The sequence below is a fragment of the Kryptolebias marmoratus genome, linkage group LG3, assembly GCF_001649575.2.
Source record: "Kryptolebias marmoratus isolate JLee-2015 linkage group LG3, ASM164957v2, whole genome shotgun sequence".
Classification (NCBI taxonomy): domain Eukaryota; kingdom Metazoa; phylum Chordata; class Actinopteri; order Cyprinodontiformes; family Rivulidae; genus Kryptolebias; species Kryptolebias marmoratus.
Genome location: NC_051432.1, coordinates 7,466,432 through 7,491,066, shown reverse-complemented (window position 1 = coordinate 7,491,066; position 24,635 = coordinate 7,466,432). Strand labels below are relative to the sequence as shown.

The 24,635-nt window shown below is 40.2% G+C and overlaps 1 protein-coding gene across 5 annotated transcripts in view; it reads right to left on the bottom strand.

The window, feature by feature from the left end:
• adgrl3.1 (adhesion G protein-coupled receptor L3.1) overlaps positions 1–24,475 on the bottom strand; it is a 170,903-nt gene extending 146,428 nt beyond the window's left edge. For 2 of the 5 annotated variants that reach the window (XM_017425752.2, XM_017425756.2), the window contains exons 1-2: positions 24,037–24,474; positions 6,795–6,876 (exon numbers count right to left, since the gene is read on the bottom strand). The gene's annotated coding sequence lies outside the window, so the exon portion shown is untranslated. Of the gene's footprint in view, positions 1–6,794; positions 6,877–24,036 lie in introns of all 5 variants that reach the window. The other 3 variants (XM_017425754.2, XM_025007921.2, XM_017425757.2) reach the window with 3 other exon arrangements.
• Between the last annotated feature and the right edge of the window lie 160 nt (positions 24,476–24,635).

Below are 24,635 nucleotides of genomic sequence, written 5' to 3'. Positions count from 1 at the left end.
CCCCCCCCCCCCCCCCCCAAAAAAAAGAACATGTTGAAACAAATTAGGAAAAACCATATTTTATTAATGACTCTTGAGGATAATTAAAATGAGGTCTTCACTGCCTTTTCACCACTTTACAGAAATAGGCCTAAGCACTCATTTGTCAAAATTTCAAGGTCAAAGGTTGTGCTGATAATTCTAGACGAAACATGACATGTCAAGAGTTAGCCAAGGCTTGATGTTCAAATTAGCTGTCACAAGTGTTAGTTTATATTACTATGAGGTATAATTAGTGCTAGTTGTGGTCCTGTGATGGACTTGCGACCTGTCCAGGACATACCCTGCCTCTCCCACAATGTCTGCTCCCCCACAACCCTGAACGGAAAAGCGAGAAATGAAAATGAATGGATGGACGAAGTAGTTTACATGAACTATGATTATTAAACTAAAAGAAAAGTATTGTACTTTGATCAAGCATTGTATGTATGCTAAACTTATCAAAAAACAAAGAAAGAACATGGAAAAAGGGACTTCCTAGGTATCTTCCTAAAATAATTTTCTTATAAAGCATTTAGTGCAAGATTGCAACAAAAATTAGCTTCATGTTGTTCTGAGAAAGAAAGCAACCTTTTCTTTGAGTACTTTGGCAGATGATGTGATGTTGTACATGACAGATGCAGGTAGCATACTGTGTCTACATTTTAGTTTAAACCTAAATCAAAATTACCTCCTGGAAAAACAAATGTAGTGCTTCAAGCGCTTATGCAAAAACAGTGTCCTCTTCTGTCACAAACCTGAGCCCATTTTTTTTAAGAAAAAAAAGTGAATAATAATTTTATCATTACTGCTTTATTAACACAATGTTGTTTTCATTTATCATTTGCCAGGAAATTATAGGAAAATTAGAGACGGAATATGTTCTGTCTCTGTGTTTAAACAAAACCCTTTATCCCATTAACGATAAATTACTATCAAAAACAACAAATACTACGACAAGTCCTGCCATTTTGAAAAGATACTGAATATCTGAATTAAGATCAAAGTAGTTGTTGGATGACTGCATAAATTAGCATTGCATTTGTGTTTACATCATGCTGCGGAAAAACGTGCAAACCACTTTCTGCTAAATGTCAAAGTTATTTAGGCAATCAAAGGAAAACAACAAGGCTTTTTTGTCTTATTTGAAATCATTTAACCAGACAAAATAATACTATCACTCACTGTAGAACTGCACTGTGTTAGATGAGGTCAAAACTTTTCAATTTGTGCAAAACAAACATGATGTAATACATGAAGTTTTTACTAATTCGTGTTCTTTATAATTTCTGTAAACAGCAACAAAAGCGGATGGATGGATGGATGGATGGATGGATGGATGGATGGATGGATGGATGGATGGATGGATGGATGGATGGATGGATGGATAGATAGATAGATAGATAGATAGATAGATAGATAGATAGATAGATAGATAGATAGATAGATAGATAGATAGATAGATAGATAGATAGAGTCAGTTTCCCTCTCTGTTACAACATCTGCCAGGTCTTGAGTTTCAGAAACATCTGCCTCCTGCCATGCTCTGGGTGCCTGTGGATGTGTGGCGTTGGTGCGCGTCTGTTTGTGTGCACTTGTACATTTCTACATTTCTGCACACAACAAGGCTGAGAGTCTAATTGCACGGGGTCCATCTGTCAACTCTGAAAAACAGGCCTCCATCTCACAGACACAAACAGAACTGGGAAAAAAAAGAAGAAAAAAAAAAGAGAGAGAAACTAAGCAAGCACAGACAACACACATACCACAAGTGCCTGCCTCAAAGCCGTCAGCGTGGACCCTGGACAATCTGCACTCTTTCTGTGGCAGCTGTGTGGATGGCAGGGTTTACAACATATGATCTATTGTCTCAGGACAAAAGGCCTCTCAACTCAAAGCAAAAGTCATATTGTAAAACAATAAGCCTATATTCATGAGAGGGCTGCGGCAAAGAGAAGGGAGGGGGTGTTTGTGCGGTTGGATATGTTTGGGTGGGCTTGTTTTGTGGGGAGCTAAATAAGTAAACACAGACCTTATGGGGGAATATGTCTTCATTATGGGCACAAGAAGCAGGCCTCTGTTATGGAAATGCTGAAATTTGGAGGTTTTGAATGTCAGGCTTTGGCTAAATCGTTAAAGGTATGCCTCAGATCGTCTAAAATGGGGTTTTATAAAAAAGGTTATGAACAATGAATGTCTTACCTGTTGTAGATAGCTCTTTGAATGGCCTCAGATTGAAAAAATAAGACTTCAATCTCAATATAAAGTAGTTCTTGAAAACACAAATTTTAAAACTATGCAAGTTAGTTATGCCATACTCCTGCAGAAAATTCCTCAGGCTGTAGAGGAAGTGCTACAGCTAGCTGCTACTATGTGGATTCAGTATTCACAATCCAGCTTTCCTGTTTAAAGTTTCTTCAGTACTAACTACTAGGGTGGAGTCGGATACTCGTTTCAGACGAGTATCCAGTACAGATAAAGCATTTTTGACGAGTACGAGCATGATACGAGTAAAACTCGTCAATTTCCGTGCTTGTCCTGAAGGAAAATCCTCATCGGGTAACTGACTGTTTTCACGATCTGTGACTGGCCTGTCACAGACCACCCGCCCCTCCTTACACACACAAACCTCTCTGCAGTGAAAGCTGTGCAACATACGCAGTGCATTTGACAAGACAGAGCTGAAAACGGCTCATGTTACATTGGTCACTGCCTCCACTCTGGTCGGTCGTTTTTTTTTTTTTTTTTTTTTACAGCTTTCTCTAAGTTTGGCTGGTGGTATATCACACCCACTTCCAGGTTAGGCCCCGCCTACTCCAAGTACAGATACGGATACAGATAATTTAGATGGTTGAACAGATACAGATACAGATAGCGGTGTCCTCGCTCATCCCTACTAACTATTTCTATCTACTTCAGCATACTTTCAGCAATTTTAACCATTCAGGTATTAAAACCTTCAGCTTGTTCAGAAAATGGATGCTATAACATTTGGTTTTTGTAACTTTTTAAAACATTTCAATATTTACTTTTTGTTTGTTTGTTTTGGTTTAATTGAAAAAATGGAGATTTTTAATTTTAGGTCCTTTTAGCTTTTAAGTTTTTTACTTTGCTAATTTGTTTTGCTACTGTTCTGGTCATTTTAGTTTTAAGCTTTGGTTTTGCTAATTTAAGGCCTTAGCTGTGGTTTTGTTGGTTTAAGGTTTTAGCTACAGTTTTGCTAATCTCACCTTTTAGCTACTGTTGTATTAATCTTAGCTTGTGTTCTGCTTGTTTTAACCTTAATTCAGTTTCAGCTTCTTTAAAAACATTTCAGCAGTCCTTACAGTTACTTTAATTTTGGATTGAATTACACAGTGCTATAACGCACAACTAGTTACTCTCCAACCCTGTTTGTTAGTATGGTAAAACCTATTTAGTATTTCTCCAAACTGAGATCATTCAAAGAGCTATCTACGACAGGTAAGATGTTGATTCCTATTATCTCTTTAGGCTATAATTATAGCTATAGTTACAGTTACCTAAAAAGGTTTCTTGATGGAACTTTTTTTGTTTTTATGTTAGTTCTGCAAGACATAAACTTTGTAAAAGAAAAGATAATAAATCTGTGACACCACGTATTGAGGCCAAGTGCCTGTCCAAGAAAATGTCCATCTGCTTATCTTTCTACAGAGATGAGAAGTGTACTGCTCTGGGTGTCACTTAACATGAGATCATTGTTTTAGAAATCAATATGGATTGTGTTTCAATCTGTGCTCTCATTACTGCTATGGCAAATGAAGGTTGTGTGTGTATTTGTGCATGTGGAGCAGGAAGCACCTGTTTCACCCAGAGAAAGAAACACATCCCTACACGAGGAGTGACATATCCCATTTCCTGTTGTTCTTGCTTTTTACTCATTGTTTCACTGAAATAAAGACAGAATGCGGCCTTGATATCACAAAGTTGGATTTCAAAGCAGCCATTCAGAGAAATATGAGAGACGAGGAAGGAAAGCATGCAGGGTGACACATACTGGACAGGAAGTCATTTAAAATAGATGCGAGGAATCGTCTAGATAAAACATCGTAAGCACATAATGTGTTTAAATCCACAGCATTCACTGGGAGAATACATATTGTACACCCCCTGGTATGTCAAAGTTTTAAAAAAAGATCTTGAGCAGTCAATTAGAACTTGGAGTCTATGATGTGGAGGATTCTCAGCTACTACCACACCAATGTTTGGCTCAACATATTTTTAAATTTACATTAGTTTTAGCAATGTTTGTGTTTGCTAAGTTTGATCAGTTGTAGATGTATATCAAACGATTATGTTCTGAGAGTTTCATTAAAATCTGTCTGGCGGTTCATAAAATATTTTGTTAACAGACAGACTGGGTTGGCTCTAAAATTTAATGCCAATTTTTTAAGAAAAGATCTCATTTGATCAATTAGTACTAAAAAAATCTGTTGTTGTAACTCTCAGCTTCTACTACAACAAATTTGGGCTCAACATCTGTAAAAATGAGTGAATAATAGCCTTTCTTCGTGGTTGCTAAAGTCAGTTGGCTGTGGCAGCCATCTTAAATCTGTCTGATTCCAAAACTTAATCATGTAGATATGGTTTGCTTTGTGAAGATTTCATTAGCATCCTTTCACTGGTTTATGAGAAATTTTGCTAATAGACAGACAAGCAAACACAGGTGCACATGCACACAGCTTTTTATGATGATAATTAATAGAAAATAAAAGCAAACAGACGCGAGCAAGGGAAAAAAAAATCAGACCCAAATCAACAATATTCCTTCTCTGCAGAGACCTCCAAACAAATCTTGAGATTCACACATTTTCTTTTTTTTTTTTCTTTTTTTTATTTCACTCAAGTTGTGGGCAACTTGAGTGAAATATCCTTGACCGCTAAAACTGATAAAACCTCTCCAACTGCAAAAGTATATTTTGCCAAATCACACACACACAGCAGGAGAAAGGGAGAGGGAGCTCTCATATTCACATTTCTCACAGCCAATTCAATCAATAAAGAATCGAATTGCACATGAAAACACGACCCGTGGGCTTTTACACAGCGAAGATGCAATATATTTCTCCTCTTAGAGGAAAAAAAAACGGATGTCAACCACAGCCCTCAGCCAAGTGTGTCAATATCAAACAACTGCTACCCCCCACCCCCCACACGCTCGATCGTCAATAAATTGGATGTCCAATTCATCAGCCAACTCTAGGAGTCGGTATTCCTAATTAAAGGGGAGCTCGTAAATCCAACGTTTTACAGGTCCTGCTCAGCTTGTAAATACACTGTAAATAAGCTGTGGTGAGTGGCTTCATGGGCAGATGAAGGTCTGCATTCGTGCTTAAACTCCTGCTGATGAATTCAATGAACAGCAGGCTGATTGCAATTAATTCAAACATTGTTTGCAGCTGAGGAAGCGACTGGTGCGCGCACACGCCCGTCTGCGCGCTGCCGCTTTTTGCTCCTCTCTGTTTTCCCGTCTTGTTACGCTCGTTGACTATTGCAGGGAGCTCCATATTCTTTTTGAAGCTCGGTCAAATCAGACTGGATTAGCACTTTCAGAGGACACATTTGTCGGGCCAATTAGAGCACTTCCTGGCACAGATGGAACCCCGAGATCTCGGGGGAACGAGCTGGGTCGCATTTGGGTTCTAAAAAAGCAAAATGCATACTGTGGAGTCTGCAAAAACACACAGCAGACCAGCTGTGTGTGTGTGTGTGTGTGTGTATATTTGTGCAACGACAATCCCTTCAGGCTTGAATATGCCTGCTGTAAATAAGAATGTGTTCTAACCAACAACCTGAGTAAATATGTTTCAAAGTAAAGACCTAGGCAGAGCAGTAGTTAGAGCTGTCGCCTCACGGCTAAAGGGTTGCAGGTTCCAGTCCCGCCTGGGACTTTCTGGTGTAAAATCTGCATGTTCTCCCTGTGCATGTGTGGCTTTTCTCAGGGTAGTCTGGTTTCCTCCCACAGACCAAAAACATGCACGTTCGGTTAAGTGATAACTCAAAATTAGGTGTGAGTGAGATCATGAATGGCTGTTCGTCTCATTTGTCTTTATGTGTCCCTGTGATGGAGTGGTGACCTGTCCAAGGTGTCCCCCACCTCTCACACAAGGACTCCTGGAGGTAGACACCAGCTACACTTGACCCTACATGGAAAAGCAGGTAAAGAAAATTGATGGACTGATGGATTTCTTGAAAGAATGCCAGAGTCTGACTAATTTTGTAAGATCAGTTGGCTGTGGCAGTTGTGTATTTTTAAGGCTATCCTGTATTGTGTTGAGTCTCAAAGTTATGCAGTTCTGGATGTACCCTGAATGATTACTTTCTGACCATTTTATTAAAATCTGTGCCGTAGTTCATGAGAGATTTATCACTCAGACTATAAGTTAGGGATCAGTCTCAGCAACTAACATACCAAATTATAGTTCAGCATTTGTAAAATTTGCGGCCCTTTTTGTGTTTGCTAAATTTGCTTTGCTATGGTGGCCATCTGGAATCAGACTAACTTCAAAAGTCAATCAGTTGTAGATGGCAACCCAGTGATTGCTTCCTGAAAGTTTCATTAAAAATCCGCCAGTGGTTCTTATATTTTGTTAAAAGATACAGACAAATGAACACACATACACACACACACACACATACGGTCAAAAACATTATCGCCCCACTCTCGCCTTTGGCGGCAGGCAATAACTCAAAAAAAATTGTGTCTATTTAAGTCTCTACCCCTCCACACACACACACTTAGGCACGCATATTCTTACCTGTTATTGTTTTTGTTTCTTTTGTCAGAGGGAAATTAAACTGCAGAGAATCACATCTCAGTAGCACCTGGGTGTCCTAGACCTGTAGAGAGGAACAGGAGGGAGGGAGAGATGCAGAGGGAGAGAAGAGCGGGGAGGGAGGGTTATTCAAGCTCACTGAACTGAAGTCCCTGTCATTTCTCACAATAGAGACAGATAGCTATAATATGTAGTGAATGTGGGGTGCCATGTGAATAATGGCCCCATCCAGATCGTGTGAATAGCCGTAACCCACTCGAACACAAGAAGCAGACAGTTCACAAACCACTTTGGCTCATGATTGCTTGTTTGGTGTTTATGTGTCCGTGTGTTACACGTGTGATCCACAACATAATGACCTCTTAAGTGTCAGGGTATCAAAAACTATAATGGTCCATCTCTGCTCTCGCTGGCAGTTTGCAGACAAACGACAAAAATAGCTCTCTGGTGCCATGATCATTGGTTTATATGGTTTCACTGTCAAATGCCAGGGATGAGAGAAAATTGTTAGCTTTGCTTCAAATTTAGAAAGTCTTGTGTTTTTTGTGTTGCATCATTTCACGATCGTGTAATTGCTTGTGTCTGTGTGTGGGTGTGTGCATCTGTGTGTGGGCGGGTGTTTGTCTGCCTGACTGTTAGCAAAATACAACCCCAATTTCAAAAAAGTTGGGACAGTCTGTGAAAAACTGCATCTAAAAATAGTGAAACAGTTTCAGAATAATGTTGGTCAATGGAAAATTGGGAACGCTGAATATCCCATCCTCTGCAGGTGATTACACAAACAACAGATTTCAAGAATCTTGGAAAATCTCTGAGATCTGAGCTGTGATCTTCTGACCCTCAGATGGTGCTGCATTAAAAACAGTTCTGATCCTTTTCTGGACATCACTGCGTGGGCTCAGGAACACTTCTACAAATCACTGTCTATAAACACAGTTCACCGTGCCATCCATAAATGCTGGAAAGCTCTATCATGCAGTAAAGAAGCTATATTTGAACACCACCCAGAAACGTCCTCTCTGGGCCAAAGCTCATTCAAAATGGACTGAAGCAAAGTGGAAAAGAGCTCTGTGGTCAGATAAACTGAAATTTGAAATTCTTTTTAGAAACCACGGACGCCATGTTTTCTGTTTTCAAGAGGAGATGGACCATCTGGTCTTTTATCAGGGCACAGTTCACAAGTGAGAAATGGTTCAATGAATGATGCGTTCACCATGTTCTATTGTGAATACAGTCTCAGTTTATGACGTGCAAATCATTCCCTTTGTTTATTTTTCCATTTTACACAACATCCCAACTTTTTTGGATTTGATAGTTATGTCTCACGGAAAGTAATCATGCAATATACATCTACAAATGATTAACGTTTGGAGTCAATTTTACAGACCTTGGACTAATACTTGGTGTGTAGTTTAAAGCACCAAACACATATTTTTTGTACATACTGTACATGCAGCCACATCTTGTGGCTCAGTCTTAACTTGTCCGTTTTCAGTGTTTTGTCTTGTGGCCGATACACAGATCTGTGTGTATGTGTGTGTGAGTGCGCAGTCAATGAGAGTGCTGCTGTTTTTATAGGGAAAATATGATAAAGCCCGGGAAATGGTATATATCTGCTTGGCCTTGAATTTTCTGTTAGTTGTTATCTGAGTGGTGTGCAAGATTTCTATATGCACACACACACACTTAGAAAAAGTGCACCATCCATAAACGCACATCCAAACCAGGCATCTGAGCCTAAACCTCTGTGAAGATCTCGGCCAATGCCATGCAGTAATTGGATGTATTAACACACGAGGTCGTGAGCTTTATTTTGCAGAAAATACAAAACAAGAATCCTCCCTACTGCACATGGATGTGTTTCAATGTGTTAACGCGCAAATATACAGTGGTGTAAATGTATGCACGCTAGCACTTTCCCTGCAGCGTAATCACAAGGCACAATCAGATAACCAGTAAGAAATAAGTTAAGTGATAAGCTCTCCCACCTATGCCTGTTCATGCTCGTCTGCCGCGTGTCTCTCAGAAGACAGTATACATTATTCACATCGAGCCGGGGAACAACAGCGGCATCGACGCAGAAGGAATGGGGCAACAGAGGTGGAACAGAAATGGGTTCAGATGTGGAAGAGAGGCGGTGAAGGACAAGGTTTGCAAAAGCAGTGGAACGCAGCGAGGAATGGGATTTTTCATTAGGCCTCGTTTATGTGAACGAGTTGGAGAGAGGAAAGAAAAGATCAAAGATGCAGCCACCGAAAAGTCCATACATACATCAGCAGCGAACCGCCGCTTTCTGCAAAATCCTGAAAAAGGAATTCTTCATTAAATTGTAATTCTCCCTTTCAGCTTTCAGGGGCCACAAATCAACAACTTTCCTGCGGAATTTATTAGTAGATCAACAAATGGATGAAATAAATCTTTTGTTAAATTTTCACCAAGAGATGCATTCCATGGAAATACATTTATATTGAAAACACCCTTGTCCAGGGGTCATATTCAAAGAAAGGAAGTAGTGCTTCCATTTTAGAAATGAAAAGTAGAAATTTGAAAAATGAGTTTGGAGGTGTTTTTTTGTATTTTTTTATTTTATTGCATGAGGCAAAGACTTCACCTCTTAGACTTACAAGAGTTTTCTAAATTTTCCACCAGGCAAACCACCTCAGAGTCGATTAGTACCGTCAGCCAAACTGAACAGCTTCAGGCTCCATTGATAAGGCTCACTCTGAAGAGTTTTGACATATTTTTTTTGTCTCCTTATCTCTTTGCCACAGCACAAAGTGAAATTTGAAAAACTTTATCGAAAAGACAATTTCGCCTCCACCTACTGAAAAAAAGGGAGCAAGTCTCAGTAAGTTGGTAAAACTGATTGCAAAAATTGGTTTGAATTCTTTGGTATCACCACGTCTAGGCAGGATTCTGACTTTGAGGCGTTCAGTCATAATGCCGCAGATGGTAGCTTCGCCCCATTGGTGTATACATAGTCACAGAAAACTATGTATACACTTTAGAACTGAAGCATTATGCAAACCTAAATTTAAGGAAGGTGCATCGTGAACCCAGACTCAGTTTGAATTTATATAAAAACTAATTGGAAAAACAAAAGGCTGATGTGGCAGCAAAAACTAAGCAACATAAAACTTACAGGTAGGTGAGGTAAATGAGGACTATAGCACTTGACTAGCAAGAAAAAAACACAAGGGCATGAACATCTGAGCAGAATGAATGAACCAGCAAGTAATGAGTGACAAAGACCAGATTATACAGGCAGAGAATAATTAGGAAGTGGACACAGGTGACTGATTTGTAACTAGAGACAGGTGTAGATGGGCATGGCAGGCTGAGTGGAGAGCTGCTGAACTGAGGGCAGGTGAATGGTGACAGTGAAACACATAAGAACACATAACAAAGACGACCAGAACAAAAGACTGACAATATAAGATAAAATACAGAAAAATAACTCAAATCATTACAGCTGCCTCTTATGCCAATGTTTTAGACTAATATCACCTTATGTTGAGAAATGGTGACGTTATAACCATTTTGAAATGCGCAGTCTCAATAATATTGCAATACCTTGCCTGATCTGTTAGCACTTTGGGTACAAGTTGTGAATGCCTCTCAGCTACTACCACACCAAATTCTACCTTAGTACCTTGTAAAATTCCCAGATGTATTCACATTTTTGTTTTGGCTAAGGTAGATTAGCTGTGACAGAAATTTTGAACTGGATTTACTCAAAAAGTTAATCAATTGTAGATGTACATCCAGAAGGGTCTGAGAATTTTATTAAAATCCACCCAGTGGTTCACAAGCAGTTTTAGTAACAAATAACAGTTTATGCTAGGATTTTAGGCAAGATATCATGCAATGTAATATGCTAAAAATACGTATTGGAGCCGACTCTCAGCTCCTACCACACCAATTTCTAGCTCAATAGCTGTAAAATTGGCTGAGTTATTTTTTTTGTTTTCTAAGGTCAGTTGGCTGTGGCAGCCATGTGAAATTGACTTCACTCCAAAAGGTAGTTAGCTGTAGATGTCCAACTACTGATTACAATGAGAAAGTTTTGTTTAAAATCCAAAAAATCTGTGGTTCATGGGATATTTTACTAATAAACAGAATAATGCAGTTCATTCCAATAGGTCATGGTGAAGTTTTAATCACAGATCTCACAAGATCAGTGAGCATTCAGAGTATAGGTTAGGGTTCAGCCTCAGCTATTAACACACTAAATTTTAGATCAATGTTTGTAAAATTCACGTAGTTATAGCCATTTTTGTTAACTAAGATTGCTTTGCTGTGGCAGCTAACTTGAATGGGATTGACTCCAGAAGTTAATCAATTGTAAATGTGCATCCAGTCATTACTTTCTGAAAGTTTCTTTGAAATCTGTTCAGTGGTTCATGAGATATTTTGCTAATGGCATGACCAAAAGCATTATTACTTTGCCATCGCCTTCAGCAGCGAGCAATAAACAGGTCTTTGTAACCCGTTCTAGATTTTCTTATAACCCTATCAGCTTCATTTCCTCACTTTTAGCTGTGTATCCTCCTTTATGTTAGTTGTATAATCCTGATGTAAATGCCCTGCTCCATTATTCCCGACGGAATGGTTTTAGAATGCTTCGATTTGGTATTAAAACCTGCAGTTTGATCTAATACTATTTGAATGGCAATAAGAATGGAAGAAGCACTAATACTTTCTTAAATGGCTTTTTTAATGCTGCAGAGATTTTGTTAACCACAAGAACCCTTTAACATTGATCGCACTGATGTTAACGGAGAGCTCAGTTTTCAGTGAATTCATCTAGATTGCGTGGTCGAATCTTGTACAGAACATTTTACTGCAACTACCACCCTGCCACTAATCTAAAGGCAAAGGTTTAATATTTTCTCTTGAAAACAGGAAGGACAGAAACTGCAAACATTAACAGCTTTCCTTAGCAGCTGAAGAGGCTCTCTAGCCAAAGCCTGACTAAAACAATAGATAGATGGGTTTTTTCTTCTTTTTTTTTTATTTCTGTCGCTGGGTTCTGTGGCTTTCTGAAGACAAGGAGTGGATTTCACACGAGAAATGCTTTAGATTTTCCCACAGGAAAACAATGGTGTTTTCTATTATGAGAGGCAGCGGTTGTATCACTGTCCCACATCGTCCCCATTATTCATCAGTCCTCTGGATGTAATTAAGATTCTGCCATACGCTTTCATGACGGTTTTTCATGTGTCAGCCTTTGTAATGCTGCCACAGACTAAAAGATTGCATCATAGCAGACCAGAATTTGTGTTGATGCCCTCTTGGCGGAAATTTATGGTGTATCCAAAGGCTTCCTTTAAAGGGTGGAGCCCCTCAATGTTCATTTAAAAACCGCAGTTATTCCCCTGCTCTCTAATTCAATATAAGCATAAAGAATGTGGAGCAATAACATGTACGGTCTACCCAGGCGTAAAATTAAAGACTCTTGTCTGTGTGCCTCATATAGATCCTTGAGAGGCAACACAGACAGAGTGTGAAAATGAAGAGGGAAAGGTGTACACGATGACACATAAAACCGGTTGATTTGTTCGGTTGCTGTCAAACGTTGAGCTGTAATTACCTGAAATCAACTCTGGGTAAGAAGATGTTACAAAATCTCCTTCAAGACAAACTCAGAAATTCAGACACCCATGTACAACACAATATATATTATCCATCCATTTTCTTGCTTTCCCATGCAGGATCTCTGGAAGATGGTGTCTGTCTCCACTGAGCTGACAAGAGCTGGGGTACACCCTGATCAGGTCACCAGTCTATCATAGGGACACATCGAGACAAAGAACCATTCCCACTCTCTCTCTCTCGTAGTGACAATTTAGAGTTACAGATTAACCTAACATGCATGTTTTTTTTGTTGCTGTTTTTTTTTTTTTGTTTTTTTTTGTTGTTGTTTTTTGTGGGAGGAAACCACAGAACCTGGAGAAAGCCCAAGCATACACAGGGAGAACATGCAAACCCAACACGGAAAGGCTCCAGCTAGATTGTGAACCTATGAATTTCTTGACAGCTCTAACCACTGCTGCACTGTGCTGCCATACTAATACATATACCATTCTAAACATAAAAAAAGACTTCCATAAACTGTTTTTGCACAAGGATTGTTTTTTTGATGACTCGGTATTGTTCAGCAAGGACATGAGCTACATTATTCCACCAATTAGAACTTTCGACCATTACCAGTTCTTTTATTCTGATCTGCGAAATATATAATCTCATTTATCATATTGTCTGAGGGTTCAAATCCTACGTGAGCATGCCGGAGGACAACGCGCATAGAGTTGCTGAAATTGTTAGAAAAACAGACACGTGGCCTGTATAAGTTATTGCTGCAGGCCCACGGGCCACAGTGGGAGTCATCTGTCTTTGTGTGACACTATCAGGTTCCCTCGCACAACGCAGAGGTGGTAAAATCACTTTATTACACAATGTGAAAGATACTTCAGGGATGTATTGCCAGGGACCGATCCACGCCAAAGGGGGAACTGTGGTGCTTTTATCTGAAGAGACTCGGTCGGTCTCAGAATTGTGCGTATTTTAGAGTTGTACCTTGTGAATGTGGTGAAAGTCACCTATTTGAGAAGATTCCTCATGTTGCATTATTCACTAGTCAAAGTCGATATAAAGCCAGGCAGGGAAAGGTGCTACAGACATGGCTTTCCAGCTAAATAAGGAGGGATAAATGTATAACGCTGCAAATGATGCAAACTTTCACCCTAATGCCACTGATCATGACTATATCTGCCTATATCTCTGCTCCATCAAGCATGACCATCTCGTCATTTTCTCCCTCCTTCAGCCCATCGCTCTACACCAACAACTAAGATAGAGATCAATACTTCCTGGCACATATTCTCACTCCCAAAGACTTGGAATGAAAACGCCATTCAATATCAATCAGGATCACAGTCATGCCACTGAACAGGCACAATAAAGGACAGTGTTTTTTTGTTGTTGTTTTTTTTAATTTGCAATCAAATGACCAGTCCGATCCAAGTGCTTCGAGTCAGATCTCTCAGTCTGGTTTATGCTGAAAGGAACCAGATGAACAGGGAGTGGAAGATCTATGTAATGCAGTTAAAGTAAAAGCCCAGTAAGCAGGAAATTTAAGAGGGGCCAGGGGATGATGGTATTACAGCAGACGCTGATTGCAGACAATCTGCTGAAGAAGGAAAAGATATGGAAAATATCACTGGATGCAGGACAGTGGATATGAGAGGAAGGCAGGTGTTTGAGACGCACAGAGAAAGGATAAATTGAACTATTCAACAAACATGCAAAAGAATCTAATATCATTTTATCATGGCGCCAAAAATGACTGCTGAAGTAGTTCATGTAAACACTATTCATTAAAACAACCAACCCAGAGTTTTCCTTCCATTGTCTTAGCCGATGAATTAATCCACCCCTGGTCATTTGCACCACTGAGTAAGACTTGAAACAATTTTGCATTTCCAAACCCTGCAGCAAGCTTCCACCATTGATAAGAAATGCTGTCTTATACACCACAGCACCAAGAGATTTATGCCCCCCAGCCCTGCGATGACCTCATTGTTCATTGCCCCATAATTCAAATCTGATCCGCCGTGTTGCATCACATTGTGTGTGTGACTCATTTCCATGAAGCCCATTCCCTTTGAGCGAGCAAGGTCTCCTCAGCACGCTATAGCAAACCCACAAACAAAGCAAAGAATTTCCCATCATCGCCGCGGCCGGCTGGCTTAACACGTAAAACACACAGAAACACACTGCTTAAATGGGCTGAACTGGGAGAAAAGGGAGCGAGTGCCATTGTAAGAGCCTTCCTGCGGAGACCAAAATAATCAGCAGACCTTTGAGTGAGTGTATTACAATCACTCTTGCCATTGGACACTGATTCTCTATTCAGCTCGCTAATGGCTCTGTGTGCTGCTACTGTAAATATACAGCTCCAGGCAGGTCCACATGTTTCGGGTGTATGATCTTATGTATGTGCGCTTGCATACAAGTCTAAATGTGTGTTTCTGTGAGAGGAAGAGTGGTAGATGTTGAGCTGTAGAAGATGAATGTGTGAAAGGAAACACACACGTGTGTGTTTGCATGTTTCTATTGACTGGTGACAGGTTTGAGTGGTGCACAGAGAGGTGAAGGACACAGAGGTGAAGTGTGGACAGGACAGGACAAATGCTTCTTTTGGGGGGCGGGGGAAGGAATAACAGCTACAGAGTGAACAAGAGGTTTTACACAAATAAAACTGCAAGATAGCTGCTGTTGATGCTGTTTGCACTCACAAATATTTATAAAATTCTATGTAAATAATTGTATAATGCATTTAATAATGCTGGCAGCAGTATTAAAGTTTATGGAATTGTGTTTACATTAACTGCTATAAAATTCTTGAGAATAAAGTTGTTTTAAGAAGGCAGCAATCTATTTTGGGCTTGGTTCCATTCAGACTAGCCATTAGCTCATCAATCTTAAACTCCTTTTCCCCAAACTGAGGTCATTCAACAAACTATCTACAACAGGCATGATATTAATAATTCATAACCTTTCCACAGAACTCCACTTGAAAAATTTGAACTACAAATGTAAGAACGTCTGCCTTTTCTGACATTATTGACTGAACAAACCTCGAAGATATTTTATTAGATATATAATTGTTATTTGTTGTTTTTCTCTACAAATTTATTCGGCAAACATTGAGAGTGCAATGAGTTTTACTGCCTAATCATGTCTGCTTTTTCCACTTCTTCACTTTCCACTTTTTCCAATATGACTAATTGTTCGTTGTTTCACAATTTATTTTGTTTGTCATTTATATTTTGCACAACTCTTGGGCACATTTCTAGAATATTTCCTGTGGTGTTTTTTATTTTTTTCATTTAAACAAAGTCGACACATCAGTCTCAGATTTCAAATTTAAACTACAAGATATTTAATTGTTTGATTTCAATTCAAACTCCAAAAGTTATTTTTTATTTTTTATTTTTTATTTTTTTTCTCTCAATGTGTCGATGGCTCTGTTAGTGTACTGTTGAATGGTCTACTTTCAGTTAAACTTCTCCTTCTAGGTGAATGATGGCATTTCATTACTCTAAAGCACTCGCTGGCATTTTACAGAGCAGATGGATCAATAACTGTAAACTGTTCAGTCCCTGAGCTGTGATGTAACCTCAAACCATGATGTTCCCACCACCATGCTTCATAGCTAATGTGAAATTCTTCTGGGAAGATGTCCTTTGCTTGGCCCAAATATGTTTCCAGTTTTTGTGAGCAGACACGATGTTCATGCAGAAGTCCTTTTTCCAAAATTCTGCTGTTTGTCTTTATAATCATAATCAAACTTTAGTTTCACTCTTATGTTTTCTTTTGAACACAGATCCTGTTTTTTTTTTTATTTCCTTTTTTCTTGTTGGAGGGGGGAGGGGGTCATTCCATCATTCTGTTCAACGTTCTGCTCTTGAGCTAAATTGTCTGGGGCCGCCAATCCTGCGTAAACTGGCATAATTTACCACTTTATATGATTGTTTTTTATAGGATGCTTGTTGTTCCATGTCAGAGGTTTGATAAAACAAATGCATGAATGCACAGAGAAACCTCACAGATGCACAGGGAGAACATGCAAACTGCACACAAAGAGGCCTGCACAGCTGAGATCTGAACCACAGAGCTTTGTGTTGTGCAGCAATAGCGCTGAATGTGCAACCTCTCATGGATCTGAGGAGATAATAAATGTAGGGTTATATTCACTTTTATGAAACTGGCCTGCTTTTATTTATCATTATTATTATTATGAAACTGGAAACTAAATGCTAATGTCATGTGTTATTAGTTTAGTTTATCACATTTGTGCAGTTGTCCGCAAATAATCCTCTCGTGTTCTTGCAAGTTGCCAATAAAATTTAATAAAAAATCTGGTGAAAATGGTCTTAACACTCTCTTCTTTCCAATTTTGTTGTAATTGAAGTCCAGTCTAATCTTTTCCAAACAACTTTTGTGGCTCATAAAGTAAAAGCCCTGCTTTTATAATAATGTTTAATGTTTGATTATGACTAAAAGTCTCATAAGATTGGAAAAACACCAAGCAGCTTTTCATTTTACAGCTATGTAATCTTCTAAATCTTTTATTTTTTAATCTGACAAGAACTGACCAAAATAGTTGATCACTTTACTATATCAACAGTACCTTTACTTAGCCAGATAAAAAAACAACATTAAAGAATTTTACAAGGGTGACCTGGTGATAAGGTCAGTAGTACATATCATAAAACAGTCATCAAAAATGAGTGATAATATAGAATAAAACATTCAATTATTTTACCCATATAAATGGCTTAAAAGTTAAAGTGCAGAAGTGTGGCATAATAAGGATTTTAACAGTGACCTAAAACAAAAGCAACAGTTACAAACCATAGCCAATGGTTAAAATCAAAAGTAGTGTTCAAAGATCTTATTGACTCTGTCTCTCGGGATATAACAAAAAGCTCCAAAAGAAATAAGGTCTGGCAAGTTCAGATCAGCCTGTAGGGTGGTCCATGCTGAGGGGGCAGCAATGCTCAATGTTCTTCTCCCTAATTCAGTTCTGACACAAGGAACTGATAGATGGACAACAATGTTAAAGCATAAGGCTGTTAGTTCTTTGGAGAAAAGTGCACAGACAACATGGAACTAAGCCTAGTAGGGCCTGGTTCAATATATATGAAAATCAGTCTGTTTGACCAAAAAAAAGATGTGTTTCATTTATACTTCAACAAGTTCCAAGTTTGAAAAAGCATCTTAAATGTCCCATGAAAATGGAATTCCATATGTATATATTTATATGGTCAGAGATTCCTCACCATGCTGGACCAAAAAATCGAATATGGCTCCCTCACATATAAAAATTTGAACTTTTGTCAACTTTTATTGCCCATGTAGTACTGCATAGCCTTTATTAGTAAATAATGTTGCTACAGTGTTTGAATACAAAATATGCATAAATACATGCTATCAGCTTTTCCTAACGGTATTTAGCCAGGTCAAATACAAAGTTGTAGCCATTTTGGTAAATCCTTGAAAATATATGCAGTGTGATGCAATATCACCAGCTGTCATGCTTAGTGTTGTGAATAACTCTCAGGTACTACTAAGTCACATTTTAGGTCAATTTCTGTAAAATTGGCCTAGTTATAGTTATTTATGTGTTTCGTAAGGTCAGTTGGCTGTGGTGCCCATCTTGAGTTGTTTTGGTATCAAAACTTAAGTAAATCCAGAAATTTGCATTATTATCTTTTCAGTGGTTCATGAGCTATTTTCTTACAGGTGGGCAAAGTTGACTCCAAATAACTAATCGTTACTTTGTTAAAAATGTTTTTTCGAAACAAAGAACTGTGCAATCTAATAGCCCTCAGAATATATGTTGAGGATTAGTCTTAGCTACTACCTTGCCAGGTTTTAGATCAATATCTGTAAAATTAATTGAGTTACAGACAGTTTTTGTGATTTTGAAGGTAAGTTAGCTGTGGCAGTAATCTTAATCAGGCTGACTCCAAAATCTAATCAGCTGTAGACGTACATCTAATGATTATTTTCTGCAAGTTTATTAAAATCCATCCAGTGGTTTATGAGATGTTTTGCTACCAGATAAACACGTGAACACACACACACAAATAACCACAGTCAAAAACAATATCAATACAAATCACCCTTTTCAGTCAGCCCTCTATTCAGTCTTTCAGCTATTGGTTGCAGCTCCAATTAGTAGCCATAATCCAAAGCTGGGTGGTTAGACAGGCTACTTCAATGTCATTGTGATTTCATGTTGTCTAACATTGGAATAACCACTGAGCAGGAACACAATATGTATCACTTTAAGCACATTACACAAAGCCAATAACAGTTGGCATTAGCAGACAGGCGAACACTGGACATACAAACGCGACAGAAAATAGAGCCAGATGAAAGGTTAGAGTGGTTAGAGCAGAAAACCTTCAAACGGTTCTGCAGAGTAAGACGTCTCTCTGTGGAGGGCAGCTCTAATCAAAGTCATACAAGCAATGAGTCACCGAATGCCCCGAGATATGACGGCTTGTCGTCTACTATTGCTTTTCCCTTTTCGCAGGCGTATTGGAATATGACTGCGTGGTGAAGCACTAATAGAGTTGAATAATATCTGACATGGGTCTCAAACATAAAGAGAGGAGGACTAGCTCCAGTCGGCAAAAAGCAGGATGTCTGGTTTATTCTTTAAGAGAGGAAAAGGGGTAAAGGAGGAAGGATGTGTTAACACATGACCGAGTACTTTAGGTGGATGAGGAAGACAGGCAAGAATCTGGGCTCATTATTTCAATATGGGAAAGAGATGTCATCTACAGCAGGAAAGGGGCTTTTGAATTAGGTTAAGCTTTGCACTCGAAGGAATCAATCAAAGGCATCATCGTGGCTTTATGAAACAGCACTGAAATTCTACAGCTATGTTTTCATCAAAGTTTGATGTTATTATTGGAACACCAGGATTTTTTTATTTCTTCCTTTTTAGCAGCTTAAGCCACATGAGTGATGATTTATTTATGCAGGAAGGTTGGCTGTCTCTGTGGGCATAATAAACACCACCTTATGTTTATCCAAAAAGCTCTCTGACACAGACCTTTGCTCTGCCACGCATAAATTAACTAAATAGAGAACTGGATACCGAGGAACATTTGGTTACCAGAGTAACCTGATTCTCTGAAAACTGAGGGAGTTAACCCTCTTTAGGATGCGTCCTCTGCATTGACCAATCACCAAACCACCATCGTTACCATCTCTCCTGAGAGTAAATCCTTTAGTTCAATCAAACTTTACCTTGAGACCATGGAGTGTTTCTAACTGCCTCTGGCATCACACCAAGATGTTCTCAAGCTTATTACTCCCACATACCCATACAAGCACTCTAGTTCAGGTTAACTCTAGTTACTGAACATGTTAGCTCAGTATCTCATCATGGGAGATATCGCACAACTGAGAACTCTTGCAAATGCTTCAAAGTGGAGCTCTTGAGTTAGCCATAGACCTGGCAGAAAATGTTCAGTGCAGACAGGAGGCTGCAGTACTCAGCAATAATAATAAGTTCCACAACTCAGGGTGAGAGATATTGGAAGAACAGAGACTTCCTTTATGAGAAAGACCCGAGGACATGGAAAGCTGGTTGTTTTTCCTCACCCATTTTATCTTGTTCAGATAAATTCAGAAGAGAAAGAAAGACAGAGAATTCAACAACCTTATGCCCATCTTATTCTCTCATCAACAAAAAGCGGAGGGTGAAAAGTCAGTAGCCTTAGGAACACAGAACTTAGGTTCAGCAGAATCTTCCTATAATCCGATTAAAACTGCAAACAGGATGCCTGCACACATCTGTCCTTTTAGAACAGTAAAGTTTTAGTAAGGTGACATGAATATCCCTTAGATTACTACTGAAAGGACAGGCTTAAATGTAGGCTTTCGCCATCAGGCTCCCTTCATGAACCCGTATTTGCCAACCAGTTGGAACATTTCCAAAACTCAAATAGTGGGGTGAAATTCAGGCTGAATGCACCTTCCTTGCCATGTCATTGCTCTACAGGAAGCATCTGAAACAGAACTTCTGAGCAGAAACCATAGGAGTACCACCTCCAAAACAGTTGGGATCAGAAGGTGAAAGTGTACAGCAGACAGCTCCCAAGAGATCACGAGCATCTTAATCACTCGAAATGGAAGAACTAGCTTATTGAAAAATGTGAGCATTTGCAGCAGCAGGGGAGGAGAGCTACTCGCTAGAAGGGGGTTGGACTGGTGCTTTCCAGCACTGGAGAATGAGGTAAAACTGTAAAAAAATTCCAGTTGTTTTTTGTTTAGGACCCAATGTGGCATGGCAGGTTGAGAACACCAAGGCTTTAACAGACTGAACATCACAGTGTAAACAAGGACAGAACACAGGGAAACAATGGTAAGGACATGACAATGAACAAGAGAAAACCAGGGGGTTAAATACTGGGGAGAGTGATTACTGAATGAGAGCTGTTGGGAAAATGGATATGAACAACAGGTGTAGTGAGTGAGTGATCAGGTGAGCTGAAGCAAAACAGCAAATGGACGATACAGAAACATACTGGCAAGTAAGCGGGAAACATACAAAAACACAGGAAACTAATAAAACCCAAACTGTCAAAATGAACTACACTGCTAAAACAAAAACAAACTTTTAAGTCAGATGCCCTTTTCTGATACAACCTGGGCTCGAACCTGCTGCCTCAGAATTACAAGACCGCGGCACTGACCACCAATCAACTGCAGCCCCCTGACTTGTTTTACATATGCATGAAACCAACAAAATATAGTGATTTTAAAAAGATGACCTAAATAGCTTTATTTGTGAAAAACATCCAGAACATAAATAGTCCATGCAAGGTCCTGGTGAGGCACATTATGAATGCAGTGGGTTCCCATTGTGCTCTGTCATGCACAATCGGTCCAGGGTGGTTCTGAACATGCTTTCTTAGCAATGTAGCAATGCTTTATCATAGTGGTGGCAGCAGATCCGGGAGTATTGTGGTTGCATATCCGTCACATGGGGCCAATGCTCACCGCCCATGTTTGGTAAGAATTTGAAGCAGGACTAGCCACTCTGGCCTTGTGTGATCGTGGCAGGGTCACGGAAACAACCTAGCACGGATGTGATACCCGCGGCGTTAGCATCATGCCAGCGTGGTGTGATCTTCTACTGTGTAGCTGCATCCTGGCGCAGTTTGAGAGAATTCTTCCAGGGCGGGCTTGTACCACAGAGCATGGTGAGGGCACAAGAGAGCATTTCGAGGACATGAAATATAGCAGGAAAAACCCCACCGGGTGAGTACTAAGAATGTAGCAGCCTCGTGAATGCCTTCACAGTGAAAATTTACCGCAATCCAACCTCATTCTAACAGGTCTTGTAGGTCATGGAGAGTGTAAAGGGGTTGCCATCCAGTGTGAGAGGACCATGGTAAAATATTCAGAGATATATAAAAAAAAGAATAAGAGGCCACTTTTCAATAAGAATATGAGCAATTTTGATGTGATGCTATAAATTCTTCTGGAATCACTCAAAATAGTTTCTGGTAAATCAAACCCTGGATTCTGTGAGCTCACTAAACACAAACAGTTGAACAAGTGCAGAGATTAAATTCTCTAATAACCCTTGACAATGCAAATTGACTCTAGCAACAAGCAGTTACAGTTGTTCCAAAACTGATTATGTGCCTGCTTGTCTTAATATTCTTGTGTGTGTTCCTTCCTGATGCTGTCTGTCTGCGATGAATCATGTCGTCTGCCAAGGTTTATTTTCATTATCTGGAGGTTTAGATGTTAGCAGAAGATGTTGAACATACGATGCCTTGTTTCAATTACGGGCTCCTTCCGTTACGGGGTTAGATATTGTTCTTGGGAGCTTTCTGAAGTGAACCCAAATATCGCATTGTGTTTGCAGCTCCAAACAAAAGACTATCAGGCGTTCAGCAAAGCAAAGCAATCCGCATTAGCACATTCGTCCTAATTCAGACCCAGGTTTTTTTTTTTCTTCCTCCCCTCAGCAAGGATCTCCGCCTGTCTTCTACATCATATAACAGAAAGAAAGCAGTGACCTAATTTATAGAAAGACAGGCAGGCCTACAGTAAACAGAACGCTTGATTGCCAATGCTGCACATCATCCAGCTGAAGGGCCTTTAAAAGATCAGGGGGGGTTTTTTGCCACCAAATGTGACCCCGGACGTTGTTAGGCAACCTTGCATTTACAGTTGTTCACTTGACAAACAATCTTCAGCTCACTCTTGGGACGAACCCGTCAGAAGAGCAAACAAACACATCCAAAAGGCTCTGTGTGTTTGGACTGAAGCAGTAAGAAAACTTAGAAATCCAACACAACTAACAAGTGCAGGATTTGGACCTTAAACAGAAGACTTATTGGCACAATTTTCAGAATGCTCCAAGGAGATGATTATCACAGCCTCAATGTGTTCCCTTAGACATGAGCAGATACTCCGATCAGAAGCAACTCTGTTCACATACATCTATATCCACACGATTAACCATTTCCATGCTTCACTTTCTCTGTGGCCAACACAGCAGACTTACCAAAAAAAAAACACCTGGAACATTTCCTCCACTTCACAGACCGATCTGACCGCTCGCACACCCGCTCCTCAGAGACATCTGTCTTATAGCTGCAGCACCGAGTCAACATGCTGTCATCCGACTCATCCAGGGGAAAGAGTTTGTTGCTGCAGCCATTTGGATGTTGAGTGATTCAAACTGAGGCCATTCCACAGCCACCCAGGCAGACAACAGGACGACTGTTCAGAGAGGCTTTAAACGTTAGATATCTGCAATTATTTATTGGGCAAACCACTGATTAGAGTCAGGGCTCCGACAAAAGGATGTGTGCTTTTTCAAGCCCAATGTGCTGTTGTTTTGTTCAGTAATTTTGAGGGGGGTGGGGTGGTGGGGGATTTGCATCAAGGTCATCTACCACCCGGGACGCCTCTCCTCCTTGTAAATAAAATCCACAGCTTTCACTCGTGTATCCGGATGATTGACGGATCCTGGCGCGCACTGGCCTGATGCTGGATGCTCCTTTTTTTTCCCCTCGCTCTCTCTCTCGCTTTCTCTCTTTCTCTCTCCCTCTTCTCTTTTCTTCCCAGAGCCGCTGGATTTTTCTCTGGATTTTCAGACTGCGGCTGACACAAACCAGCAACGTCCCCCGAGTGCACGAGTCGACTGCATTCCCATATATGTGTAATGCTCGAATGACAACCGCATAAAATAAAGGAGCAGAGCGCGGGGAGGAGAAACTCTCCCAGCCTGTCATCCATCATGCCAAAGATTTGTAATTGCGCCCTGCAGTGAGTGAGACAGACACATGCGGAATAATAATAATAATAATAATAATAATGATAACCCACCTATAGGCCGACACCAGGCTGTCAGGGGATAATGCGATTGCATTGATTATGTTCCAAAGGTATCATTGCTTATTACACCTCACATCATCCGAGCGACGCCCCTTTTTTTTTCTTTTAGAATATACATCTTCTCGCATACATGAGGCCGGTTTGGAAGTAATCGAAGGCCACATTCCCCTGATGATCCAAAGTCAGCGCTTTCCGAGCATCTCGGTGAGACGCACAGGTTAGGATCACCAGTAAAAAAAAAGAAGAAAAAAAACATGTGAAAGCGGATTCTTACCAGTCGCGGCGATTCGGGCGCGTATGTCCCCCATCCAGCGCAGACAGGAGTCAGGAATAAGCTTCTCTCTCTCTCCCTCTCTTTTTTTTTCTCACACGTATATATACGTGTATGTGTGTGTGTGTGTGAGTGTGTGTGTGCGTTCCCGGTATTTTCACTTGCTGCTGCCTCGACTCTCAGTTAATTCTTGGTGGAAAGGAAAAAAAAAAATCAAACAAACAAATAAACAAACAAACAAACGATGAGTCTTCCAGAAAGAAAACGAGGATGGAAAGCTTGGAAAGGGGAGGGGAGGGGGGGATAGCCAATAGCTGCGTGCTCAGTATCCCGATCAGGAGGAGGAAGCGTCCGTCCGAATGCGCTCCCAAACAAGCCCAGTGGAGAGAGCTGGAGGAGGAGGAGGAGGAGGAAGAAGAGGAGGACAGAGGCGGATCTCTCCCTCTCTCTCTCTCTCTATCCGTCTGTCTGTGTCCTCCCTCCCTCTCTGTGTGTGTCTCTCTCTGGGCCGCCTTTATGTTTCTTACTGACTTCTGCTGGAGTCCAGAGGCGCAGGGAGAGCGCAGCGGCGCGCGGTGTGTGCGCGTGTGCGCGCGCGTGTT